The sequence below is a fragment of the Herpailurus yagouaroundi genome, unplaced genomic scaffold (genome assembly GCF_014898765.1).
Source record: "Herpailurus yagouaroundi ecotype Mexico unplaced genomic scaffold, PumYag 198, whole genome shotgun sequence".
Lineage (NCBI taxonomy): Eukaryota > Metazoa > Chordata > Mammalia > Carnivora > Felidae > Herpailurus > Herpailurus yagouaroundi.
Window position 1 is genome coordinate 31849172 of NW_024412429.1, and position 10606 is coordinate 31859777.

Below are 10606 nucleotides of genomic sequence, written 5' to 3' on the forward strand. Positions count from 1 at the left end.
TTTTGAAGCTAGACAAACAGTTTCAAAAGCTGATTCCTGGTACCCACTAGCTGACATTGGGTGAATTAACTGGGAGGACAATAATGCCTATCTCACAGGATTCTTGTTAAAATTAACTTTAAAAATTCAGCTAAAACACCTTCACGTTTGGTGTGTAGAGCATGGGAAATACATTTTTTTCAGAAATTAATTCCAAATTTCAGGTGTCTTAAATTTGGATGGATCAATCAATTTTTGTCATGCTATGACACAGCATGTTGAACAAAATGGTAGTCATTCCCAGCACTTGAGGTTGTAACTCCGAAAACCGAGACTGGGCATGTCATTAATATCTGTATTCCCAGAACCTCTTACAGGGACTGACACACATAATTTAAGTTATAAGCTCAACTACCTAAAATGTTCATTTCTGTTTTTCTTCGTGAATCATGAATGGAATATTTTGGCTAAACCTATGTCATCTTATCATGAAGAAGGCCATAACTCTATGAATGAAAAAACTGAATCTATTGTTTTTGATAAAGGCTTGTGAGATCATAGAACCTTGAAATGAAGGGAAATCGAGTTGAGATCACCTTACTGCTGGAGATTACAAACAGACTGATTTGGAGCACATTTGGGGGAGCATTGTATGTTGGAGACTATGTATTGGAGATAAATTGATTGCAGCATGGAGTAATAACTTTTTTGGTGATAAAATGTACAACATTAAGAATACCGTGATTTTAGGGGTACCTGGGTGGCTCAGTCGGTTAAGCGTCCGACTTCGGCTCATGGTTTGTGAGTTCAAGCCCCACATCCAGCTCTGTGCTGACAGCTCAGAGCCTGGAGGCTGCTTCAGATTCTGTGTCTCCCTCACTCTTTCTCTCTGCCACTCCCCTGCTCGTCCGCTGAGTGTCCAAGGTGCTAGGTACATGATTGGTAGGACTCAAAAGAATAGACAGATCAAAGGAAATGAACTTAGATGAGGACAATGGGTAAGTCTGGAGTAAATATGGAGTGACATAAGAACAGGAGCCCCAAAAGGTCTGCCATGCTGAACAACAAAATAGAAAGTTATGATAGGGCCAAAGATTAATTAATTCACTACTCAACATTCATCAAAACAAGACTGAGGTCCAAGCACTTGACTGAGCCCTGATGAAATGTAAAGATGGCCAAGAATACGCTCCTGAACCCAAAGGATTGACAAGCCAGTAGAAAATAAAACGTTTTATAGATTGCGAAACATTTTATCAGAAAACTTGTTGACCAATCCTTACAGCACCCTTGCAACTTGAATAGGGCAAGTATTGTTAGGCACATAATGCAGAGAAGTAAAATCAGTGAACTGAGGCTCAGAGGGGATTTTCCTAAATCACGCAACTTAGTTTCAAGTTTCAAAACTAGGACCTTTTAATCCAATGCGTATTCGATTATGCTTTGCTAACTTCTTAGGGTTGGAGGTATTTTGCAGGTATTTGTAGGTTGGAGGTATTTTGGTTAACAACAAATTAGTGTGGAGGATAGTTGAACTAAATCATTTCCCCTGCCCTAAGTTTTTAAAGTAAGATAACGGTGACATGGAGGGTAAGGTGGGGCAGCTTTTTCTGTATCTTTTAACGCACCTTTGTTCATGTTTCAGGATGAAAACTGCGTTAGCTTTTGGAAATCACTGTGATTGGATACGTTACCTCCATTGTCTCTTTCAATAACAACTGTGCTTGCAGAGGAATCCTTGAGAAGTAAGAAAGTAAGGTTCTGTGAGCAACGAGCTTTGGCAGAAGAGAGAGCGTGGTTCGCCTGAGGTCTGCTACCCTCTAAACACAGCAAAGATCTAAGACAACAGAGCCTGAGAGAACCAATGCTGAACAAGCCATGAGACATAGGGCATACCTGCTGCATACAGAGGCTCATGGCAGGATGGAGCTGGGATCCTGAATAAAAAAAGAAAGAGAAAAATAAATAATCCGATAGAGAGAAGAATTCTGGTACCCAAGGGGAAAACCTTCCCATGGATCTAAAAGGACCGCAGAAGACGAGTCATGCAATGTTTGCAAAACCCTCCTGTGATGTTTGCAAAACCCTCTTGTCTCAAGGGATATTGGTAACGAGCTGCAGGTAAGACCACGTTTTCTGTGGAATGGATGAGTGGGGCCTGCTCAGCTTTTCATCTGTAGCAAGCACAATGTCAGGGTTAGTTTACCAAAATTTACTTGAATTTATTAATTTAAACATTAAGCATTTAGGTACTTTTTAAGATTATTTTTTATTAAAAACGTTGACAAAATGAAATGAAAATTGTAGAAAATATCATTTTAGCTCTCTGCCTAGCTCATGTTGACCTTCTTTCTAAGAGAGCCTCTCTATCGTCAAAGGTAGGCTCCCTACAACCATGATTTTGGGTGTGTCCCTGGTCTTCCGGCTAGAATTAATAGACACAGGTATGTACCTGTCTGTCAACGAGGGCCAAAGAATCGTCACTATCTGCCTTTTTTTTGTGAAATTTTGGACTGCGATTCGGTGAAGATTGCTTTTTCTCAGGATAGAAATAAAACGAGGCTTTTGAAATGGGAAGTTATTAAGCAATCATCTTCTACATACCAGAGTATAGATAAAGAATGATGTTCAGAGGGGAGCAGAAAATAACAGATGAGGCAGGCTACTACCATTCTGGTTTTCGTAGTCATAGTACTACATCGACATGAGTATAGGAATGGGTAGAAATAACACAGTATGTTAAATGTGATAAAATAGAATATGAGATGTAAAAGCCAAAGAAATCTGGAAAGAGAATAAGAGATGGTTGGCTAAATGAGAGCCAGTTAAACAGTAAAAGCATCTTTTAGACAAAACGTGGTCTCCGGCTACCCCAGCTCTCTTTCTGCTTCTTCCCAGGTCCCAGGACATCCCTCCTCTCTTTCCCCACAAGTGATCCCTACTTCCGGTATAATCTAGAAATTATCTATGTATATAAAGTCATTTTTATTCACTCACTCACTAAATATTTTTAAGTGCCTACTATGTGCTAAAGAATATAAAGTCAGGAAAAAAAGACATTTCTCAAATAATTTATATCCTAGGGAGAGGCGAGAGAAAATAAACAGAAAATAACCAAGAAAATCATGAGACCGTGGTCAACACTCTGCAGAGAATTATTTTAATTCTCTGTGATATTGATGTGATATTGATGAGATATTGATGCTTTACATTGACCGGCCTGGGAGGGTTGCTCTAAGAAGCTCACCTTTCACCTGAGCCTTGGCTCTGTGGGTGGAGATAGAACAGGGGAGGTGGAAGAGAATATTCCTAGTCGTAGGGACCTCAAGTCTAGCGCAGTGGCTTTGAAAGTGTGGTCTTAAAGAGTTCCAAGAGGTTTTACGAGGTCCATAAGGTCAAAAGTATTATTATAATTATCGTAATATATCATCCATAATAAGATATTTTTGACTTTCGTCACCGTGTTGGCAATGACACTGATGTTGCAAAAGCAAAAGTAGGCAAAACTGTGAAGCCGTAAGCAGGGATAAACTGGTAACAAACTGTACTAGTAGTCATTGTATTTTTTTTAACATTAAGCACGCACAATTTTTGAAATGCTAACTTCATTTAACAATCTCTGTGTCGAAGCAGGACAGATTCATTTCATTATATCTCACCCCTAAAGTACACGTCTTTGTAATATTCTGTGTGATGAAATGGGAAAGGCAAATAAATCACTTCTGCTGCATACAAGAGGGCAATAATTGTCTTGAGGCAAAGCCCCTAACTGACCTCGTAATTTAAAGTTATATTCTTATGGAAAAACTACAGCTACTAAATAAATCAGTTACGGTGAAATTAGAAAAATGGTATCTTACCATGACTGTTAACTAACGGATCTAGGCATTGATCATTATGGGCTACTAACCCCCCCACACACAGAAATACCAACAGGTATTTTATGCATCTTGAGGGAACAACACAGCACAAGCTAAGGTCCTTTGGCTAAAAAAATGAAATAAAAAAATCTTAATCTGATCATATCTCCAGTTCAAACAACCAACATACAGGAGCCACAGACAACTGGGGGCATGTTAATTGAGATTATGCAGGTGCAATCAGCAGAACCCAGGCCTTTGGGAAATTCCATAGGACACATAATCTACTTTCTTCAATGAAAAAATTGCAGAAAAGAAGAAAAGAAAGAAAGGAAGGTGGGGGTGGATTTTTAGGTTAAAACAGGTAAGAACTGTGAACTCATTGCAGTAAGTGGATCTTTTTGGATACTGATATATAAAACATTGTTTATGACATTTATAAGACAATTGGAATCTGTTTACTGGATAGCTGGTAATATTGAGGAATTATTATTGGATGTCATTCGTATTATTGTGGTCAGATCTTTAAAAAATATTCTTTTTTAGATGTATACTAAAATGTCTATGAATTGAATAAATAAGTAAGTAAATAAGCAAACAAACCCATAGAACTAAAACTTGCATCAGGCTTACTGGTGAAAATCTCCTCTTAATCAGGAAAAAGATAAACATGTCCACTATGATCATCATTATTTAATTTTATTTCGGAAGGTGTTAGACGCTTAGGTAAGAGAATTAAAAATATTAATATATAATATAATAATTACAGCAGAGAGAGTAGCATTATCTTATACTACAAAAAGTATTTATGGAACACGAACTGAAAACCTATTAGAAACGAATTTTAAAAATCAGTAAAAGTACTGATTCTAACACAAATGTAAAAATCATTACCTTGCCCAGATGCAAACAACAGAAACCTATGATACGGAACATTGTGCAAGATCTCATTCACAAGGGCAAGAAAAATGCAAACCCCTTAAGCATATATGTAAGAAGTATGAAAGACTGTATAAAGAAATTTCTGAAAATTATATAAAACGCATGAAAAGTACATAGAAGAAATTGACATGAAAAGGATAGCCACTCTCTAACCTATATGTTCTGTGCATTGCCCAAGAACCAATATGATTTGGGGTGGAGAAAACACACGCTAGGTTTCTTTTTACAAATCAGCAGGTAAGTATAAGTAGGAAAAATTTTGATGTTTGAGTTCTTCTTTGCCACTCTTCCACTTTTGGAGAAGGAAGGAAAGCAAAAGACATCCCCATTTGCAGCAGGCTCGCGAATGGGGGCTTTGGCTCCGGCAGCCCCACGGACCCAGCTGAGTAGGAGACGACAGCGTCGGCAGCTGTGAGCCCTCACACAACATCTCACTTAAAATGTCATGTGTGCTACTTGGTTTAAATTGTCACCCCTCCAGCAACCACAAACAATGCAGACACAGCAGATGTATTTTCTATTTAGAATTAAACAGTTTATCTCAACCACTGTCATTGTTATAGGGAAAAAATAAATAAATATCCATCTTAATGTAAACTTCAAAAGGTACTTTCTGGCAACCAGAGATATTTTCAAATCCAAATCTTCTGAGAAAACTAGGATTTGACCACAGAGTTTTGTTTCAAATCGGGATGCTGGCAGCTCCAAGAACAGTAAAACACAGCTTGGTCAAAAGATTTTTGGCCAGATATTCCATACAGTAATTCATGTCATTGATGCTGAATGGTCCAAAGCATTAAGTAAACATCATAAATGTCTTTTGTTGTTAAATGTTCCATTCAAACATTTTGTTTCACACTTGTGTAATGGATAGAAAAGAAGAAAGCTGTAGTGGAAATTGGCCCTCAAGACAGTGGTTGATTCACCTTTCCTGAATTTTTTTTTTTTTTTAAATATATGCCCTCCTCCAAGTTGCAGAAAGAAAATAGCATTTCTGTCCTGTAGTGTATGCATTCTATCTCTGGAAGTTAGGCTAGTTGTGAACCTGACTTTGTCGGGTCAAGTTCAAATTACCACCCATGTATTCAGAAGACTATAACTTTGTTCTCCCTAAAGTCGGGAAGTCAGCCTTCCTCTGTGATAACTAAAGTAGAAATATGAGTGTTTTCTTAATGTGAGGTTACAAAGACAGGAAAATACTACTTTTCAAAGATCATTTTGCAAGAATAACAATTCCTATAGTAAAAGGAAAACCATAAATGGGTCTGTAAAGTTGGCCTACCTAGACAGCGATCACTTAGTGTAGTTACACCAGACTCTTAACAATGGAGAACTGAGTATTGTTGGAGGAAGGTGCATGAGGCGATGGCCTAGATGGGTGATGGGTATTAAGGAGGACACTTGGTGTGATGAACACGGGGCGTTATATGTAAGTGATGAATCACTGAATTCTACTCCTGAAACCAATATGCTAACAAATTAGACTAATTAAACTTCTGTTTAATTAGTTTAACTAATTAAAATTTAAATAAAAAGTTAAAAAAACATAGGGACACCTGGGGGGCTTAGTTGGTTAAGTGTCAGACTCTTGCTTTCGACTCAGGTAATGATCTCACGGTTTGTGAGGTTGCACCCCTCATCAGGCTTTGTGCCGACAGTGAGAAGGCAGCTTGGGATCCTCTCTCTCTGTCTCTCTCTCTCTCTCTCTCCCTCTCTCTCTCTTCCCCTCCCTCACTCATGCTCTTTCTCTCTCTCTCAAAATAAACATTTAAAAAAAAAAGAAATAAATCATAAATAAATAAATAAATAAGTAAAATAAACAATAACACATCTTGACCTAAGTGCACTTGGGTTGCCATAATTTGAAAGTTCTGTTTAGCCATTAAAACATGACTTATTTGGGGTACCTGGTGGCTCAGTCGGTTGAGCATCCAAGTTTTGATTTTGGCTCAGGTCATGATTTTGGCTCAAGTCAGTAGAAGCCCATGTCAGGCTCTGAGCATGTATCCTGCTTGAGTCTCCCTCTCCCTCTGCCCCTCTCCCCAGCTTCATCACTCTCTTTGCCTCTCTAAAATGAAAAACAGGGGCACCTGGGTGGCGCAGTCGGTTAAGCGTCCGACTTCAGCCAGGTCACGATCTCGTGGTCCGTGAGTTCGAGCCCCGCGTCAGGCTCTGGGCTGATGGCTCAGAGCCTGGAGCCTGTTTCCGATTCTGTGTCTCCCTCTCTCTCTGCCCCTCCCCCGTTCATGCTCTGTCTCTCTCTGTCCCAAAAAAAATAAATAAACGTTGAAAAAAAAAATAAAAAAAAATAAAATGAAAAACAAAAACAAAAACAGAACAAAAAAACAAAAAACAAGACTTACTTAATCTTGGATCTAATCTCAGCTTTTTTCTTGCAGTGTTTTCTTTCTTTCTTCTTCTTCTTCTTCTTCTTCTTCTTCTTCTTCTTCTCCTTCTTCTTTTTGGCTTCAAATTTTTATTTAAATTCCAGATATTTAACATATAGGTATAATATTAGTTTTAAGAGAATTTAATGATTCATCACTTACATACAACACCCAGTGCTCATCACAACAAGTGCCCTTTTTAATACCCATCACTCATTTAGCCCATCCCCCCACCCCCCTCCATATTCAATCCATAGCTAAAACATCAGTGAAAAGCCCTGAAGTGACATTATATTTGTATTTTTCTATGGAGCTTCTTTTCTTCTAAGTTAAGTAAAACTCAGCTATCCTACTGACCCAAAAGGCCAAAGAGTTATCAAGATGCTTTCTAGTTCTTTTAGGAAGGAGAACACACACAACCAAATGGCCATTCATTTATATTTTATAATTCTTACGTAAAGAAAAAATCTAAAATCACATTTGGTATGCTGTATCCCATCTCAATTGATTCTGTCTGTCTTGCATCACATGCAAGTAACCTTATCCTTTTGGAGACAAGGATACATGCATTGTTCTAAGTAATAAGATTTTCTAATTGAAACTCCTAACTCACATTATATCTATGATTTGTTTATTCATTCGTTCATTCAATGTTTTATCTCATAATTATTTAGTAAACATCTACTATGCTATAAATGAGCAAATCCTGTCCTGTCCTTCATGAAATTGCGAGTTAGACTCTAGCTTGTCTGCAATATTTCTTACTGCTAGAACTAACAGGATTTCCTCTGCATATAAAATACACTGAGAATCCTTCAAGACAATTGCCCTTTGCATTTATTGTGGAATCACTATGTTTTCTTTTTACCTATATTTAAAGAGCACCTAGAGGGGCGCCTGGGTGGCTCAGTTGGTTAAGCGGCCGACTTCGGATCAGGTCATGATCTCGCGGTCCGTGGGTTCGAGCCCCGCGTCGGGCTCTGTGCTGACAGCTCAGAGCCTGGAGCCCGTTTCAGATTCTGTGTCTCCCTCTCTCTGACCCTCCCCCGTTCATGCTCTGTCTCTCTCTGTCTCAAAAATAAATAAACATTAAAAAATAAAAATTAAAAAAAAATAAATAGCACCTAGAACCATAGATTTTGCAAACAAATGATATAAAAAGTAGCAAAGTTGCCAATTTTATAATAATAGCAGTAACAGGAAAGGAAAAACGTCAACAACGATGTTGCTATTTTCTTCTGAGCTTAGAAAAATGAATATTCCTAGCAACTATTCCAAAGCATTTGTATTTCAACCAGTTCCAAGATCTAATACCTGAACAAGTAAGTATAGAGATATTTTGGGGGTGCTTGAGTGGCTCAGTCAGTTGAGTGACCTACTCTTGATTTCAGCTCAGGTCATGATCCCAGGGTTCTGGGATTGAGCCCCATGTGGGGCTTGGTGCTGGGCTTGGAGCCTGCTTGAAATTCTCTCTCCCTCTCTCTCTGCCCTTTCCCCCCACCCTTTCTCTCTCTCTCTCTCAGATTAAAAAAAAGTATAGAGAAATTTTTGACATAAGTGAACGTATAATGAGGGAAATGTATGATGTATTTTTTCTTCTATCAGAAAAAAACCTTGAAACTTGCTGCTATCAAACTTATATCTGAGAAAAGTAATATTTCATGACTCACCTATCTACACTTTGATATGTCATGGAGCCATAAACAAAAGTGTGGTTGGACCGGCATTTAAATTTTTTTTTACTGTTTATTTTTTTAAATTTTTTTTTCAATGTTTATTTATTTTTGGGACAGAGAGAGACAGAGCATGAACGGGGGAGGGGCAGAGAGAGAGGGAGACACAGAATCGGAAACAGGCTCCAGGCTCCGAGCCATCAGCCCAGAGCCTGACGCGGGGCTCGAACTCACGGACCGCGAGATCGTGACCTGGCTGAAGTCGGACGCTTAACCGACTGCGCCACCCAGGCGCCCCTTTACTGTTTATTTTTGAGAGAGAGAGAGAGAGAGAGCATGAGCAGGGAAAGGCAGAGAGAGGGGGAGACAGAATCTGAAGCAGGCTCCAGGCTCTGAGCTGTCAGCACAGAGCCTGACACAGGGCTTGAACTCAAGAACTGTGAGATCATGACCTGAGCCAAAGTCAGATGCAACTGACTGAGCCACCCAGGCGACTCTAGGCTGGCATTTGAAATCAAACAAGTGAAAGCTGTTTCAGATATTACTCATCATGATAACTATTTCTCTGTGAGGGGAGTGGCGAGAATAATAACATAAATAATATTTATAACATAATATATTATTATATTTATATGTTATAAATATATGTTATATTTATGTTATACATATATAATATATATAAAATAACATAAATATAAAATATATGTTATAAATATATGTTATATTTATAACATAAAATAATATTTATAACATAAATAATAAAAATGGGCTTCTTGACTTTTTGTCTGCTTTTATCACAACAAAACTTCATTGGAGTTCTTGGAAAAGAAAATATTTTAGTAAGTCAAGCTCATCAAACCTAAAAGAATTACTTTTCCATTACAAAATAAAAAGCGTTGATGGGGAAAAACTTTTCCTAAAGAGATCAGTAAAATTTGAAGCCTCAAGTCAGAAACATTAAAATCTTACATATCATCATTCTAGTCTTTCTTTTTCACTACATTAAATGACATCACAGATGGAGAGAAACTTATGCATCAGCTTTATAAAAACACCAAAGAACATTTCTATATTTTCATTGGTTAAGGAAAATTTAAATTTTTTTCATGTTTATTTATTTTTGAGAGGGAGAATTCGAGTGGGGGGAGGAGCAGAGAGAGAGAGAGAGACAGAGAGACAGAGAGAGAGAGAGAGAGAGAGAGAGAGAGACAGAGAGAATCCAAAGCCCACTCAGCACAGACAGCAGAGAGCCCAACTCAGGGCCCAAACCCAGGAACCAAATTGTGAAATTATGACCTGAGCTGAAGTTGGACGCCCAACCAACTGAGCCACCCAGACACCCCTCTTTGGTTAAGGAAAATTTAAAAGTATTATTATCCTGAAAAATCCCTCTAATGCTGATTTGTGAAGAGCCATTAAAACATAAAGGTCTCCCCCAGTGCCTTTCTCTAAGGAGTTATAGAGCCTGGGACCTGTTAACATTGTATTAGAAACCCTCCAATGTACTTTTATTTAAAAAGCACAAGGTCTTTCTCTGACTGGCTTATTTCACTTAACATGATACCCTCTAACTCCACATTCTTTTTTATGGCTGAGTAAAATTCCATATCACATTGTCTATTTTTTTTTTTTCCTAAATCTAAGGTTAGGGTTAGGGCCAATAAGTCAGGAAGAGAAAGACATATATCGTATGATTTCGATCATATGAGGAGTTCAAGAAACAAAACAAATGAGTAAAGGGGAAAGAAAAAAAGAAAGAGAGAAG